A 19,350-nucleotide genomic window follows, 5' to 3' on the forward strand; every position below is an offset into this window, starting at 1 on the left:
AGAAGGCGGGCTTCTATAGAATAGAAGGCGTGCTTCTATAGGATAGATGGCGGGTTCCTATAGAATAGAAGGCGGTCTTCTATAGTATAGAAGGCGGGCTTCTATAGAATAGAAGGCGGTCTTCTATAGAATAGAAGGCGGTCTTCTATAGTATAGAAGGCGGGCTTCTATAGAATAGAAGGCGGTCTTCTATAGTATAGAAAGCTGTCTTCTATAGTATAGAAGGCGGGCTTCTATAGAATAGAAGGCGTGCTTCTATAGTATAGAAGTCGGTCTTCTGTAGAATAGAAGGCGGGCTTCTATAGAATAGAAGGCGGGCTTCTACAGAATAGAAGGCGGGCTTCTACAGAATAGAAGGCGGGCTTCTATAGAATAGAAGGCGGGCTTCTATAGAATAGAAGGCGGGCTTCTATAGAGTAGAAGGCGGGCTTCTATAGAATAGAAGGCGGGCTTCTATAGAATAGAAGGCGGGCTTCTATAGAATAGAAGGCGGGCTTCTATAGAATAGAAGGCGGGCTTCTATAGAATAGAAGGCGGGCTTCTATAGAATAGAAGGCAAGCTTCTATAGAATAGAAGGCAAGCTTCTATAGAATAGAAAGCGGGCATCTATAGAATAGAAGGCGGGCATCTATAGAATAGAAGGCGGGCTTCTATAGGATAGAGGGCGTGCTACTAAAGGTTAGAAGGCGGGCTTCTATAGGTTAGAGGGCGGGCTTCTGTACCATAGAAGGCGGGCTTGGATAGGATAGAACGGGCTAGTATAGGGATTCCGCTATAGACAGTCTCCTACTTTCATAATCCTCTCAGTTTTTAATGTTCGAAAATGTATATTATTGACCACAGTGTAATTATCACCGAAAAAAAAACTAATAATAAATATCAACTGTTTTTGTTATAGCAAAACTAGTTCAATATCCTCCCTTTCTTCTTTTATAACCACTCACACACACTTCCAGTATTTTCTGATCATGTTACAAAACACCCCTTAAAGGATATAAAACAAAAGAAACCATAAAAGGATCACTTTCTTGTATTGGTATTAGTGAGAAAATTGAAAGAAAGAAAAACAACAAAAGGACAATATAAGAAAACAAACAATTGCTATAAATCCTGTTGAACAGGTAACGATGAAAGAAATCGACAACAACAGCTACAAAACTAACTGGTTAATGGCCAGAAGCCAATCATCGATGCTGGATGTTGAAATGAGGCAACCATACAAGTAGAATGCACCTGGTGTTTTTAATTTCAATTTTGGGTTTTGGATACATCTTTTTTTGTTTCAATGATCCTTTTGGAGCCCCTATTTCAAAATATTAAAACAACAGCTGTTTCTGATTATTTGTATTTCAATCCTACTTTTCTCTCTGTTGATACAATCTACACACATACACATGACCCCGTGAACAACTGAACAAAGTAAATCCGACGAGAAACCCAATCAGGACAAAATTTAGAGGACACCACTAATTTATCTTTAGTTAACATTTAGGGCATACCGGCCAAGCAACTTTATTTATTTATTGTAAGTGCTTGTAGACAGGAAAGCAGACAGGTAGCTGCTAAGCATAGTCCACACACATACATGTTAGTGAAATTGCAGAGGTACACACATATTGGCTTATGCATGAATGGAAGGATCAAAGTTCATGCGTGTAGTCCTTGATTTGATTTTTTCCTGTATTTGGATTTTTATGTGAAATAAAGGCACAGCGTTTAGAGCATAAATACCAATACTAAACTGTTGTGTTTTGTTTACGTCGTCATCCCAAATTAAATCCAAATCTTTGTGAGGAAATCCGAAACTATTGTCTACTCTGCCTGTCCAGAAACCAACTCATTTCCAATTCCCTCCCATTCTAAGAAATTGTTGTTTTTAAAATTTAAAACAACACAACTGAAATTGGGCTAAATAACTTTACAAATAATAAATAATTTTCGTATTTTTGTTTGGCTATCAGTTGTTGCAGATAAAACCTAATCTTACGAGTATAAGCTTAAATATATGGAAGATTAAATAAAATATAAAATGTTGAAATATTCCAACATCCGGCAAAAGTTGCCATAAACCACATTTCACAACAAAATTTTTATCCTGCAGGAATAGTATTTAAAGAACTTAATATTGTGATATGTATGTACATACATACATATGTATATGTATGCTACATACGTTTAACATAAACTTTAATTTGCTTTGTTTACTTTTGGTATTTTTTGTTATCTGATTCTGATTCGTATTAGCTTCTTGAGTTCCTTGAAGCAAAATATTAAAAAGGATTTAAAATAATACCTAAGAAGATTTTAATCATTTATTTAATATTTCTGGAGTATGCTAATATTCATGTGATGAAGCAACAAAATATGTTTTTCTGGTGAAGCATTTGGAATTGGAAGGCATCCTTAAGTTTATATACATACATATAAAGGGTTGATCAATTTTACGGCCCGATTTTGATTGTGAACAAATCACAATTTATTGCAATTTTTGTTCATTATGATAACATTGATAGATTGATATATGGACAAAAATATCGGCTGTCGCGACCCCAGCGACAAACCTTCATCCGATCACTCGAATTTTTGGATGATGCTGGGGCATAGTTGAGTTTCAATGTTGTTAATGTACCGAAATACCTTCTACTTTAGCTCTTGAATTGTTGATGGCATATTGATGTACAATTTCTCTTTCAAATAACCCAAAGAAAGAAGTCCTGCGGAGTCAAATCACTACACACAGAAAAAAATGGCCTCTCTATCATATGTCCCAAAAATATTTTGCGGCAAACATATATTTGTTTGCAGGACCCAAACATATGTTATGTTTGGGTGCAAACAAATTTTATGTTTGGGTGCAAACAAATACAAACCCAAAAGCCACAAAAGAAACAAACACATGCACCAGTGGGCGCTTTCTGAGAGCAAGGGAGCAAGCGCTCACTGGCTATTTCTAACATGTAAACACATTTATAAATGGTGGTGTTTTTTATTGAATGGCATAGAAAAAATGCAAAGCAACAAAGACACATAGGTATTTACGCATTGCACCATACACACAGCTGTTTATTATAAACCAGCATTCCGCAGCTGCGAGAGCCCTGTTGTTACTGTCTTTGACAAAAATCCTCTCCACCCATACAAAATATGTTCTAACATAAAAAAATATGTTGGTACCCAAACATATTAAATTGAGATAAGTTACAAAATGTTGCTAACATATATTTGTTTGGACACAAACAAATATTTGTTTGGATCCAAACATATTTCTAACATATATTTTTCTGCATGTAGATGTTGGCGGCCAATTGGAATATCCACGAAGTACAGTGGTTCAGAATCATTTTTCCTGTTAGAGAAATTTTCATAATTTTCACTACTTCCTCTGGTCACTATTTTTCCATGAAATTTATTTTATGTGATTGTGACACGTTATGTTTTATTTTCTTTATTATCTAATGTGTCATTTTCTTTTTCTACAAAAAATTAAAATTTGTATTATGAAAATAAAAAATTATCCTAGGTATTAAAACTTACTTTCTGTAATTCTTACCGAAGACGGTGCCGCTGAACTAACTTTAAATGAAAGGTGCTTACACCTGGGAAGTTTTTGCGGATTCTGAAACTGCAATGTTCATAGATGAGAAAATTCAAAAAAAAAATATTTAAATCGCGATCAAAGTTCACATTTATAGAGTTTTTTAGGATTTCTCGATTTTGCTTGAAAACCACAAGTAATATCGAATTGGGATGTGAGAAAATATTGTAGCTGTAAAAATTCTCTACAAGATTGTCCTTTATGATATTGTCGCAGGTTTTGCCATTTTTGAGATATAGAAGTTCAAATTGGGACAATGCACTGACTGTATCACCTCCTTATAAAACAATGTCACGCACGGTGCGTCTTATACCTCGGAAGTTTTTGCTGATTCTGAAACAATAATGTTCATAGCTGGGATGACGTAGGGGATGGAAGATACCAAGGAACGGTCCTGACCGGCTTTAACATGCCAAAGCCCAGGATTTATCTTGGTCCCTCTTTCATCTCAAGTGGACACTGACCTCCCCGTGGTGTCACCTGGGGAACTGCCTTTAACACCTGTTAAAGGTAGTGAGCTAACATGTGCCGCGCGTTCACCCATAAGAACGTTAAAAACTTGGGTTTGGGCGTCGGGTTAGTAACCCTCCCCTAGAAAGAACAGCCTACTATATAAAACAAAAGAAAAAAAAAAAAACAAATCCCTCAAAAGTTGACGACCCCCGCAAACTTTTTAAGGACCATGATCTGCGAATCTGCACCTGGAATGTTCGCACTCTTTTCAGAGAAGGTGCAGTTTACGCATTGGCAGATGTACTTGAAAAGTACAAGGCCGACATTACTGCCATACAGGAAATACGATGGAACGGGAAAGGCGTCACAACAACACCTAAAGGTGACGCACTGTATTATAGCTGCCATAACACAAAGCATGAGTTTGGTTGGGGATTTGTAGTTGGTCGGAGGTTAAAACATCTGGTCTCCAGCTTCACCCCAGTGAATGAAAGACTCGCTGCAATTCGATTCAAAGCAAAATTTTTCAACATCAGTTATATTTGCTCTCATGCTCCCACTGAAGACAAGAACGAACAGACCAAAGATATATTTTACGAACGCTCAGAAGAAACTGCCCATGACATTAAAATTATACTACGCGATTTTAATGCCAAAATTGGAAAGGAGAATATCTTTGGCCCAACAGTCGGGAAATTCAGTCTCCACAGTGAAACATCTGACAATGGAATGAGGCTGATAAACTTTGCAGCTGCAGGAAACATGGTAGTTAGCCGTACCAGATTTAAGCATCTCTATATTCATAAGGGCACCTGGCTGTTGCCAGATCAAAGAACAAGAAAATTGATCACGTTGTGATAGATGGAAAACATTCATCAAGCGTGTTGGATGTACGAACGTTCCGAGGTGCAAACATAGACTCGGACCACTACCTTGTTGCAGCAAAGGTACGTACCAGATTAAACGTAGCAAACAAAGTGCGAACAGTCACAATCACAACAGATAGCCACAGCATATTCCATAAGGTGTATGCATCAGCTAGTTAGCTCCATCTGGCAGGAAGAACGCCTACCCGACGATTGGAACCAGAGCATCCTGTGTCCCGTCCATAAGAAAGGAGATAAGACTTTATGTTCCAACTGTAGGGGCATAAGTCTTCTTCCTATCGTCTACAAGATAGTGTCAGGGATATTGTGCGAACGACTAAAGCCCATGATCAACGAAATAATTGGACCATACCAATGCGGCTTTAGACCTGGCAAGTCCACCATTGACCAGATATTTACCCTGCGGCAAATGCTGGAGAAGACCCAAGAGATGCAGATCGACACCTACCACCTTTTTCTCGATTATAAAGCAGCCTTCGACAGCCCGCTAAGTTCAAAGGTATTCCAAGCAATGTCTGAATTTGGTATCCCCGCAAAGCTCATTCGGCTTTGTAAAATGACTCTGACTGACACAAGATCTTTAGTTAAAGTAGGTAAGAACCTCTCCGAAGAGTTTTGAACCAAAAGAAACGTCGTGAAAAACGTCAAAAGAAGTGGCACAATCTACATCAATAGTCACATGTTACTTTCTTATGCTGATGATATAGACATCGTGGGACGATCAGTAAAAGAAGTAACCGATACCTTTATGAAGTTCGAAGGAGAATCTGCTAAAGTGGGTCTGGCGGTAAACGGCGAGAAGACCAAGCTGATGGTGTCGACGCGAAATGCGTCCATTGAGATCGGACCAACTGTTGAAGTTGGTTCCTATAATTTTAAGGTAGTAAAAGACTTCGTATACCTCGGCACCGCCGTAAACACAACAAACGACATCAGTTGTGAAATAAAAAGAAGAATTGTATTGGCCAATAGATGCTACTAAATATAGCTTACGTGAGTGGAACACTTCTTCTTCTTATAGTCTTATACTAAAAATGTTACCAATTTTCACACAGAAGTTGTGGTCCATTTAACCCGCTAAATATTATCTCATCATCACGTTAAATTGCAAGCTACTTATTTGTCGTAATCCCAACCCCATACATAAAATTTCGCGCCGATCAGACTACCATTGCGACCTACAGAGCCGCTACAAAATTGGATAATTTTTTTGGACCATTTCACGATCATCGCAAAAACAATAGGGGTCTGTTAAAGCTGTTAAACTGCACTTTTCCCAAATTTCCCGAAGAGGAAATCCAACCTGAAGCCCATATGAAATAATGCGATGTTTCGGCCAATCAAAAACTCGAAAAACTTCATGCGAGAGCTAAGATGCAGATTTGTCCTTTTAGTTGGTGCCCTAAAGGTTTCTTGGATCTTTTAGGCCATTATCTCAGGAAGTATAGACTTGAATTGTACCATCGTAAAGGGGGCCGCAAGGACAACCTGCTGAAACATTTTCAAAACGATCCGAGAAGAGCTCTTAAGCTACACTTCTCCGAATTTTGTATGGGAGGTACCGAAGGGGTGGACCGATATCGTCTACACTTTTCTCAGATGTAATTTGTAATGTAATGTAATTCGTAACATTTCATTTGTAATTCGATTATTCCATTTGTATTTCGAAACAATTCTGTTGTAATTGAAGAATTCCATTTGTAATTCGAATAATTCCGTTGGTAATTGGAATTATTCTATTTGTAATTCGAATAATTTTATTTGTAATTCGAAGTATTATATTTGTAATTTGAATTATTTTTTTTTTTTTGAAATTCGAATTATTATATTTGTAATTTGAATTATTCCATTTGTAATTTTAACTATTTCATTTGTAATTAGAATTATTCTATTTGTAATTCGTATTCTTCCATTTGCAATTCGTTTAATTCCATTTGTAATTCGAATTATTCCATTTCGATTCCAAAAAAATTAAAACATTTGTTTGCATTGGTTTTATATTTAAATTCTCGAATTAAAAATGAAATGATTCGAACTACAAATGGAATAAATTGAATTACAAATAAACCAAGTGGAATTACAAATAAAATAATTCGAATTGCAGATTGAAAAATTCGAAATACAAATAAATAATTCGAATTACAAATGAAATAATTAGAATTACAAATAAAATAATTCGGATTACAAATGGAATAATTCCAATTACAATTGAAATGCTTTGAATTACATACAGAATTCTCGAATTACAAATAAGATGGTGCGAATTACAAATGGAATTCTCGAATTACACCTAAAATAATTCGAACGACATCTAAAAAAGATGTATATTCGAACCCGATCGAATTACAAATAGAATAATTCGAATTACAAATGGAAAGATTCGAATTACAAATGGAATAATTCAAATTACAATTGAAATGCTTCGAATTATATATAGAATTCTCCAATTTCAAATAAAATGGTGCGAATTACAAATGAAATTCTCGAATTACAACTAAAATGATTCGAACTACATCTGAAAAAGATGTATATTCGAATCCGATCGAATTACAAATGAAATAATTATAATTACAAATAGAATAATACGAATTACGAATGGATAGATTCGAATTACAAATGGAATAATTCAAATTACAATTGAAATGCTTCGAATTACATATAGCATTCTCGAATTACAAATAAAATGGTGCGAATTACAAATGGAATTCTCGAATTACAACTAAAACGATTCGAACTACATCTGAAAAAGGTGTATATTCGAACGCGATCTTTCGCTGGAAGTAATATTACCATATGCAAAATTATGACAGATTCGGTTACTCCCTTCGAGAGTTATCGTGTGCACTATTTTATCGAACATTTTTAAACTTTTGTGGGGGAGGTACCGGAAATGTTGACCGATATGGCCTATTTTAGAACATAAACTAAGTTTGGACAAAATATTACGATGCGCACCAACCAGCTAGGCAGACAGACTGACGGACATGGCTAAATGGAGCTACAGTGGAATCGCGATAATTCGTATCTCGATAAATCGAAAATCACAATAATTGGTATAAGCTGTCGGTCCTTTGAAGCCATTTCCTTCGCATTTTATCCTAATATTCCCGATAATTCGTATAAAATGGCCGTGGTCCGTTGGATTACGAATTATCGAGATTCTACTGTATATCTAAATCTAAACAGATTTCGTTCTATATTCAGATTTAGTTATATATTCTGGTCATCGAGGTTCTTATTACGGCGGACTAAGTTTTCTTATGGAAGTTCATGCTTTCCACCGACTAAAATGGTTAGCGCGCAAGACAGTTCTCGAAGGGAATCACCGATTTTGCCGAAACTTTGCACATTGTAATATTTCTTCCAAAATTACATCAAATTCGAAGAGGATCAATTCCTCCTTTGGTGGCTCCCTCACAAACACCGATGTATCAAAAACTCAATCGTTTTTATCTCTCCGAGGTTGAGAAAATATGGTATCGATCGAAATGTTCGTTAGCATTGTATGCGGTCCTACAGGAATTTCAGCTCATCTATAATTTTCTATAATTTTTTTTCTAATCTGCTCTTTATAACGAAGTCTTTCTAAGAACTACAGGTGTTACCACTATTTTTTATTCGCTTGTTCTTTTGTTTTTGAACAGTGGCATTTTTAGAAAATTAACTCACGAACGAACAGAAACGGAGTAAATACTCGTAATACATTTAGCTTAAAATCAAATCAAATCCCCCTCCCTTCACTCTACTATGTTGTTGACAAATGGTGCTGTTGTAGATTGGTTGATGGTCACAGATTGCCTACCATTACCAATGGTGGAGACAACAGAGAAAAAAATCCACAAAAACGAAGATAGATGAACGGCATAAGGCATCAAAGAACATAACCAAAAAAGGTTAGCGAGAATGATGGGTTTTAAGGGCAACATAAAAAAGATCTACACACAAGTGTTGACAAGATTTCCAGTGTCAAAGCGACTGCTCTTCATTATGGCTGTCGGTGACTGACAACGTTCATGTTGATGACCAAAATAAACGCGACAATATGGAGGCCATCGATGGCTGTTACGTTGATGATAACGCTTTGTTAAATGACTTTTGAACATCTCAAATTTCATACCATCGTTGTTGTTTTTTTTTTCGTTTCTAAACTCACAGATTGGTATGTCAATCAGGCTTTTTATAAACTTCCAATAGGAATTAACTACAATAAATGATAATTTAGTTAGATTTTTTTATCTTAAGGGTGTTTCGATTTTAAGCTAATTGATGAAGTGTTTTGTTTATATTTTGTTTCAGAATGTAAATGGCATAAGAGTGAAATGTAGACAAATTTTCTGAGTTTCGTTTTGACTTATTTGTGATGATTAATCACACTAATTATTTTGACTTACTTCATAACTCCAGTAGTAAAAGACTAACAACACTCACGGTGCTCTTGAACCAACTTTAAAATGAAAGTAGCTTACACCTGGAGTCGCCGGAGCGATTTTTAAATAAATCGCGGTCAAAGTTCACATTTTTGGGTTTATTTAGGTTTTCACGATTTTGCTTGAAACCCGCAAGTCCCATCGAATCAGAGAAAATATTGTAGCTGCGAAAATTCTCTACAAGATTGACCTACATGATATTTTCGTAGGTTTTACCATTTGTGAGATATAGAAGTTCAAATTGGGACAATGCAAGAATAAATCGCTGGAGGGATTTTTAAATAAATCGCGTTCAAAGTTCTCATTTGTATACACTACACCACCTTGTGGTAAGGGGTATTATGTCTTTGTGCATTAGTTTGTAACATGCAAAAGGAAACGAGATAGACCCATAGTTCCTTTTAGGGAGTCGATTTACTCATGTCCGTCTGTCTGTCCGTCTGCCCATGCATTTATTGTTCGATTCGCATTAAAAATGGGGAAGATAGTTTTTTTGGCCAAAGGACGAACGCTATTTATTTTGGTAAAAATCGGTTCAGATTTGGATATAGCTCCTATATATGTATGTATATCTTCGCCCGATTTAAGACATTTGATGCACGAAACACGCTATATATGACCGATTTCAATTAAATTTGGAATGTGCGACGGTATTAAGTCTAGAAATAAGTGTAAATTATATAGAAATCGCTTCAAATTTGGATATAGCCCCCATATATATCTTCGCCCGATTTAAGGCATTTGGTGCACGAAACACGCTATATATGTCCGATTTCAATAAAATTTGGAATGTTTACCGGGATTTGTGCCTAGAAATAAGTGTGCTAAATTATATAGAAATCGGTTCAAATTTGGATATAGCTCCCATATATATTCTCGGCCGATTTTAGGTATTTGAAAAACATATGATCCTAGGGATTTGGTCCATATCAGAATGATGGATACTGATGTATTGAAGTTATAACGGGCGGTATCATTGGAAATTTTGGGTTCTATAAACTAAAAAAGGAAAATCTTTCAAAACATTTAGAACCTGCCAGAGCCCATTAACATTCACGGTGCTCTTGAAACAATTTTAAATGGAAGGTGCTTACACCTCGGAAGTTTTTGCGGATTCTGAAACTACAATGTTTATAGATGAGAAAAATCAAAAAACAAAAAAAAATCGCCGTAGCGCTTTTTAAATAAATCGCGATTTAAGTTGAAATTTTTAGTGGTTGTTTAGGTTTTCGCAATTTTGCTTAGAAACCGCAAGTTTTATCAAAATGGGACTAAAACAAATGTTGTAGCTATAAAAATTCTCTACAAGATTGACCTTTATGGCTTTCTCGTCGGTTTTACCGTTATTGAGATATAGAAGTTCAAATTGGGACAATTCAAATTCAATTCAATTCTGTATCGCCCCCTTATAAAACAATGTCATAACTGCAAATTCCCAACTTAAACTTATATATCTGAAAAACTGTTACAACTTAGGATAAGTTACTTAAGCCAGTCTTGTAGAGAATTTTCACAACTTTAAGACTTACCGTATTCAAGTAAAATCGCGAAACCCTAACAAAAAAACCGAAAAATGTAAACTGAGCTTCTTTATCTCAAAAATGGTACAGGCTGGGAACAAATGATAAACATCAATCCTCTAGAAAATTTTCACAGCTACAACATTTTCTTTAGCTCCATTTCGATTGGACTTGCGGTTTCCAAGCAAAATCGTGAAAACCTAAAAAACACCTAAAAATGTGAATTTTGACCGCGATTTATTTAAAAATCCCAACAGCGATTTTTTTCTTGTTTTTGAATTTTTCTCATCTATGAACACAGCTCTTTCAGAATTCACAAAAACTTTTCCTGTGTAAGAGGTTTACATCAAAAGTTAGTTAAGGCGCACCCTTCATGACATTGTTTTATAAGGGGGCGATACAGTCAGTGCATTGTCCCAATTTAAACTTCTATATCTCAAAAATGGTAAAAACTACGAAAACACCGTAAAGGTCGATCTTGTAGAGAATTTTCATAGCTACAATATTTTCTTTAGTCCCATTTTGATAGGACATGCGGTTTCTAAGCAAAATCGTGATAACCTAAACAACCCCTAAAAATGTCAACTTAAATCGCGATTTATTTAAGAAGCGCTGCGGCGATTTTTTTTGTGTTTTTGATTTTTTGATTTTTCTCATCTACGAACATTGTAGTTTCAGAATCCGCAAAAACTTCTAAGGTGTAAGCACCTTCCATTTAAAATTGTTTCAAGAGCACCGTGCATTACATTACAACTACAGTGTTTTATAATGTTCTGATTGAATTTTTGATTGTATTCTTGTTATTTGAGCATTAAATAACTGTTTTTGTCATCCTATTCCATTACAAACGCATTTTTTTAATTTTTTTGGGATTCCACATGCATCCTTGCAAAGCCTAACTTACTTACTTAGCTGGCCCATTACAGAACATTTGTTCTATAGGCCGAACTAAGAAAAGATCTCCAATTCTCTCTATTTGTTGCGTCGCTTTCTGGAATACCGCGCCTTTTCATCTCATCATCCACTTGTTTGCGCCATATATTCCTTGGCCTGACAATTCTGCGTGCAACGCCAAGCGGTCCGTGTTTATACACCTTTTTAGCGGGGTCATCATCGCTCATTTTTATGATATGGCCTAGCCAACGCAATCGCTGCATCTCGATACGTTTAACAATTTTGATGTCGTTGTACAGCAGATACAGCTCGTGGTTCATGCGACGTCGATATTCACCGTCAACGCAGATTGGTCCATAGATCTTTCGAAGAATTTTTCTCTCAAACACACCAAGCACTGCCATGTCTGCTTGCGCAAGTACCCACGCTTCGGAGCCTTACATCAGCACGGGTAGTATCAGTGTTTTGTATAGCGTTATTTTTGTTTGACGAGATGTGGCTTGGTTTTTGAACTGCTTACTTGCAAAGCCTAATTGTTTTAAAATATTTTCCTTTTGGTACCGGCGTTTCGTTTTTCTGCAAGTGTCTATATACTCAGGTTTTGTGTTTCGTTATCATTTGATGAGTTTTCTAAAACTTTTTAAGTTTATAGAATCCACAATTTCCAATGATACTGCCCGTTATAACTTCAATACATCACTATCCATTATTCTGATATGGACCAAAACCCTACGATCATATATTTTTCAAGACCCAGACTTCTGGCTTTTGCAAATAAATGATGCAACTGCACTCTAAACTTTGAATTTTATTAAATTGACAACTGAAAGGTGTAGAAATTTCCATTAGTTTTTAAAATTTTATCCATGCTTCTCACGTACGACCCGCCACTCCCCCGAAGAAGTACGTATGACTGATATCAGGTTCAAAATGTTATTCACTTTTAATCTTCCCAAAACAAATACAAATGATTTGAATCATACAAAAAAATTATATTTTACAAAATATTGAAGATTTTTGCATCAGATTTGTTTCAGTTGCATATGTTTTGACCATTAAATTTTAAGGTGTGTTATGTATTTTCATATTTTTTCAAATTTTTTGTTGTATAACCTGTCAAAACTTTTTATATCCTTATATTTGAGACAATTTACTTTCAAAAAAAACTTTTTTATATCCTTATATTTGAGACAATTTACTTTCAAAAAAATATTTAAAAAAAAAATCCTAAAACGTGCAATTTTGTTGCAAATGTATTGACCAGCACTGTATGTCCAATTCCTTACTGGTTTCATAAATATATACAATCTGAAAGAGCGGAATAATATATAAAACAATAAAAATAAAAAAATGAAAAAAAACTTATTTTACTTGGGCTCGTCCGGGATTTGAACCCGGGACCTCCCGCACCCTAAGCGGAAATCATACCCCTAGACCAACGAGCCAGTTGAGGAAACGTTTTTATGTTTGCTTCACAAACACACGCTATGCCCACTACTATGCTGCATACAGTGCGAGATAAGAAGCGTTCAAATTTTGAATTTGTGTGGATTATGTATTAACATCGAAGACAACAACAAAATTTGATGGAAACCGATTCGAGTCTGATTGTCTTTTGTTTTTATGCCTACAAATGGAAAAGATTTAAACCACTTTCAAGAGACCTCTATGTAAAAGTGGAACAACAATAAATTCTCCATGATACCTACCTACATATGTTTTTGATGCAATAAAATGCCTACCTATTGCCTATTTTTTATACTACAAATTTTCAATTTTATTAGCAAAATTCTAATTCATTTTGTTTTTTATTTTATTTTAGGTAAGTTTTCCATCTTCAAATAACTGACATCCTCGATAAGCCGGTAAAGTACATACATTACACTATAGCTAAATATTCTTTAATACATTTAATAAGTTGCCATGCCGAATAAAAATACATATGTATATGTATATGAATGTACATAGGTATGCGAATTTGTTGAAAAATTTGAGGAAGTTAACCGTTACTCTCTCAATGCACAGTGAATCACAGTCAAAAGTATCAACTTCAATTTCTTTCAATAAAACTGCGATTGCTAAGAGTTAATTAATGATAGCGATTTCATTCTTTTTTATATTTTTACATTATGGTCTTAACTTATTCAGATAAAAAAAATAAAAATTGTTAAACAACATCGATTTCTACCTCACAGTGAAAAGTATCCACTCTAAAAGTTTTAAGCATAGTACACACGGTCCAACAAAACTGACAGTCAACGTACTTTTACGGCAATTTTCTGGCAAATAAAAACTTTTTGTTAGCTAAAAATGATTGAAATACAACATTTAAGGTATAATTTAGTGATTATCAAAGCTAGGCTTTGATATTAACGAAATAGACTTCGCAGACTGTCAGTTTTGTTGGACCGTGTGTACTATGCTTTACGAAACAAAATAGATTTCTTAGGGTTTTAGCACTTGGTATGACATCCTTTGTTATCCTTTATAACTTTTAGCCTTTTTGGCAAAAATTTAACTAAATTTGCAAGATATCTGCATTTTTGCTGGAACTGACTGAGTAATTATTGCTGGAAAAGTTATCGTACACACCTAATGTGTACTGCACTTAATGTGCCATGAAACTGGTGGGGAATTTAATTTTATTTATTTTCACAGAAGCGCAGAAGAAGAAGTACCGCCGATTCTTCATATTGTGTGAATTATTATACCCTCAGCCTTTAGGCTAAAGAGGGTATTTACACTTTGATACGACCAAAAATGTGCCTTATCGAAATAATGGTTTTAGACCCCAAGTATGTTTGTACGATATCCGTTTCAGACAATTTTGAGTGGATCTAGCAATGTCCGTCCCTCTGTCTGTCTGTCGGTCTGTCTGGGTGGTGCGAACGATAACTCTCGAACGAATCAATCGATTCGGTTCAAATTTTGGGTATCGAAATATTTTGTCCAGATTCGATTTAAGTTCGAAGATGGGCCATATAGGTCCACTCCTTCAGGTACCTCCCCCACAAATGTTCAAAAATTGTCGCAAAACTTGTGCGCACGATAACTCTTGTAGGGAATAACCGATTTGGTCCATACTTTGCACATCGTGTAATTTCTACCAAACTTAGATTAGGTTTCAATATGGACTCAATCGGTCCACTCCTTCGGGTACCTCCCACACAAAATTTCGGAAAAGTTCAGTTTAGGACCTGGTCTCGAATCGCTTTGATTTTTGTTTACGCAAGTTGTATTCGCTGTCCTCTATACGACGCTGTAAGTTTCATTAGGGGCAAGTCCATACTTCCTGAGAAAATAGCCTGAAAGTTATAAAAAACCCTATGACACCGTGTGTAGTGGTTGGAGCGCAAGATAACTCTCGAACGGATCTGCCGATTCGGTCCAAAATTTAGCTTTCGTAATATTTTGTCCAAACTTAGTTCAAGTTTCAAAGATGGATTATATCGGTCCACTCCTTTCGGTACTTCCCCCACAGAAGTTCGAAAATGTTCGGAAAATTTGTGCGTACGATAACTCTTGAAGGGAGTAACCGATTTGGTCCATACTTTGCACATTATGAAATTTTTACCAGACTTAGATGAGGTTCCAATATGGACTCAATCGGTAAACTCCTTCGAGTACCTCCCACACAAAATCTCGGAAAAGTTCAGTTTAGGACCTGCTCTCGAATCGCCTTGGTTTTTGTTGTACCATCTTGTATTCACTGTCCCCTATACGAAGGTACAAGTTTCCTCAGGGGCAAGTCCATACTTCCTGAAAAAATAGCCTGAAAGTTGAAAAACAAACCCTATGACACCATGTTTATGGGTGGAAGCGCAAGATAATTCTCGAACAGAAATGCCGGTTCCGGCCAAAATTTGGCCTTCGTAATATTGTTTCCAAACTTAGTTTAAGTTCGTAGATAAGCAATATAGGTCAACTCCTTCAGGTACCTACCCCACAAAAGTTCAAAAATATGCGGAAAAATTGTGGGCACGATAACTCTTGATGGGAGTGACCGATTTGGTCCATACTTTACACATTCTCATAATATCTACCAGATATAGATCAGGTTCGAATATGGACTATATTTGTCCACTCCATCCCGTACCTCCCACACAAAATTTTGGATAAGTTCACTTTAAGACCTGCTATTGAATCACTTTGATTTTTGTTGAAGCAACTTACATTCGCTGCCTCAATTACGATGGTAAAAGTTGTTTGAGGGGCAAGTCCATACTTCTTGAGAAAACAGCCCGAAGGCTGTAAAAACCCCCTATGGCACCCCCATGGTCTATGTCGGTCCATTCCTTTATGTACCTTTTCAGCAAAATTTTTGAATTTTAATCCTAATCAACATTTTTGTCGGTTCATACGAGACCAAAATTTTGAAGCCCCCTAAATACATAAGTTTTTTGTAAAAAAAAGTGTTTCAATTTGCACAGGCTGAGGGTATATCTCTGTCGGCAAAGCCAACTGATATTTTTTTACTTGTTTTTTGACAAATTTGTTTACGTTTTTGTCTTCTTTGTTGTTTGTCACCTGTTTATCGGGGTTGCCATCAAGCAACACATATTACGTACAGATGCAGATGCAAAATTCATAAAATAAGCATTACGGAAACACTGAAATATACCTAAAAGCTTTTACGAAATAGTCGAAAGCTTTTAGATAAAGACGAATGGTTCGTAAAATGTCACAAAAACCAAATTTTGAACGTATTCGTTTTATTACGAACGGTACGTGTGACAGGCAAGTATTTTTACAAACAAAAACAGGCCGTAAATATTATTCTTAACCCTATGATGAGTCAGGGGGACACCACAGCTGTTAAACATGTGGAATTTAAAACAATAGCTCCTGCAGCAGCCTCCTTATTGCCTAAAACTAACGCTTGTCACATTAAAGTCACTCTGCTGTAGATGAAGTAGAAATTTGTTTTCCCCTTTTCGTATTTCATTTTTGTTTTGTTTTTATATGTATTCTTCTTTTCTCTTTGTTTATGTTCATTTATATTTGCCGCAGCCCATAGTCACAAGTTCGTTCCTTCCATTACCAGCAGTTATTCGGTTGTTGTTCAGTTGAGTGTCAGACACCCTCTCTCTTTCTGCACGAAATACAAAATAAAAAGGAAAACTGAAAAACAACCAAACAATTTTATGAATCAACCCCCTGCTGTAGGGCGGTGGCGCATGCAGAAGATGAAAACAAACAGAAGAGGAGAAGAAACAAAAACATTATTGAAGGTCATCGATCTGAAACAGATTCCTTGCAAAACAGACTGAACAGACTGTCAAACGCAATGTCAACAAATGCCATGTGTATTTGTTGTATATACATAAATATGTGTGTTTGGATGTACATATGTATTTTGTTATGCATTAAGAACGGGGAGGGGGAGGAGAGCGTACACCAAAATGTTCTGTGAGGGGTCAATTAAAATAATTAAATGTACGCGGATATAAATTTTGATTTCATTTTTAAAGAAGAAGAGGATACAGGTCTAAGACCGCACTGATATGTGTCACGGATCGTAGGCTTTAGTCGTCCGTCACATAATATGCTGGACATCATTTCAATAAGGAGACGATTTATGTACCTGTAATTTACGCACATAGTCTCATCATCGGGTACGTGTTTCTCCTACCAGCCTGCCAGATGGTGCTAACTATTATACACCTTTTAAGCTTGTCGCCTCGGTCTAGAAGAGCTCGGGTGGTAAACCATTGTTCTTCAGTCAATTTTTTAATGCCTACAGTACATACTGGCCGGGCGGTATGCAATACCATCATCTGGGATTGGATCGGTGGTATCATCGGCTCGATAGTATCCTCCCTAGTATTCTATACCAACAGTTTAGAATTTGAAATAAAAGAGGATTTGCCTTTAAAAAAGCCATAAATTTAATGTCTAACTCTTTGGTAGAAATTTATACCCTCAGCCTTTAGGCTAAAGAGGTTATATACACTTATATACGACCAAAAATGTGTTTCATCGAAATAATGGAAAGTATGTTTGGATGTTTCAGACAGTTTGGAGTCGATTTAGCCATGTCCGCCAATCTGTCTGTCTGGTGCGCACGATAACTCTCGAACGGATCAACGGATCTACAATCAACAAGTTCAAAATTTTTCAGTAAAAATATGTGAACTATAACTCGGAGGGAGTTCAAACTTTCCAAACTTTGCACATTGTATTATTGCTTCCAGATCGGGTTTAAATGTTGACTATATCGGTCCACTCCTTCGGGTACTTCCCACACAAAATTGGGAAAAAGTGAAGTTTAAGAGCCCCTCAAGGATCGTTTTGACATTTGCTTCAGCAGGTTGTGCTTACGGTCAATTTTTGGCGGTACAATTTTTTTGAAGAAAAATCCGTACTTCCTGAGGTAATGACCTAAAAGCCCCCAAGAAATCCTGACGGCACCAACTAACATAGCAAATACGCATGATAACTCTCGCAGTGAGTTTTTGATTGGTCCGTACTTTGGACATCCTATTATTTCATCCAGTTATGTATGAGGTTGGAATATGTAGTACAAAATTTGAAAAAAAAGTTGAGGACTCGTCTCGAATCTATTTGAAATGTTTTTGCAGAAGGTTGTTTTCACTGTAATTTTATACTTCCTGAGATAATAGCCCAAAAGCTGCAAGAGCCCTGAGGCTGAGCGTATACATACATATCTGCGTCAACAGAGCGGACTAATACTTTCTTCCTTGTTTGTATGCCATTACAAGAGACAGGTACAGTATAGTCTCGAAAATGCGGACACCACATGTTTCGGCGATGTCCGGATTATCGAATTGTCCGGATTACCGAGTAGTCACAAAAACGCATAATTTAGTCAGTTAAAATAATTAATATCGGAGGATTACTAGATGATAACCTGACATCTAAGGCAACCGAATTCATATTAAGCAAATATCACGGGTTGCGAATTTATGTGACATTTTCTGTGTATTTTTGTAGTCTAAAACTTCTTTACAATTGGTGTATATTTATTCATAGTTTTATTCAAGGATAAACTTCGTAGCCAATGTACGAGTACACATATTGATTTTCAGTGTCCATGGAACATGATTCTCTTACGACTTGAGATATATGTAACTTCAGAATTCAAATGCACTCATCTCATTATGGTGAATATATTTTAGCGATTTCTATGAACATCAGCAACTGGCTATTCCTGGTCGTCGAAAACAAAAAAAGGTATTGTTTTATATAAATGTTGGAATAAGAATAATTATTATAATAACGAGAATACAATTCAACAATCCGTAGTTGACGGTGAGTTTGTATATCAAAGAATAAAAATAAAAGGAGTCATGCGTTTTTAAATAATTTATTGGAATTTCTATACAAAAAGTGCGATTCTCCAACTCCTTTTATTGCGTTACCGAAAAAATCGGTAACATTAAATTGTTTATAATTTCGGTAATTAACGATATTTTCAGTAAGTTAGTGATCAAAAAAGTAGTCGTTAAGTTCTGCCTATAGCAAGAGTGCTGTTAACTTTTATTTAAACCTTTCATTCATAATTTTGCGTTTTTATTTTACCTATTTTTGTGGGTAACTCAAAATATGGGGT

General features: G+C 35.9%; 1 protein-coding gene and 1 non-coding gene across 20 annotated transcripts in view; one reads left to right on the forward strand and one right to left on the reverse strand.

The window, feature by feature from the left end:
* The window catches only part of nmo (serine/threonine-protein kinase nemo), a 447,619-nt gene that overhangs the window by 106,218 nt on the left and 322,051 nt on the right, over positions 1 to 19,350 (forward strand). The gene's annotated exons all lie outside the window — the stretch shown is intronic.
* Positions 13,151 to 13,222, reverse strand: TRNAP-AGG (transfer RNA proline (anticodon AGG)). The gene has a single exon. It is a non-coding gene; the product is annotated as a tRNA-Pro (tRNA).

Source organism: Musca autumnalis, unplaced genomic scaffold (assembly GCF_047663935.1).
Source record: "Musca autumnalis isolate F117 unplaced genomic scaffold, ASM4766393v1 scaffold_4, whole genome shotgun sequence".
Lineage (NCBI taxonomy): Eukaryota > Metazoa > Arthropoda > Insecta > Diptera > Muscidae > Musca > Musca autumnalis.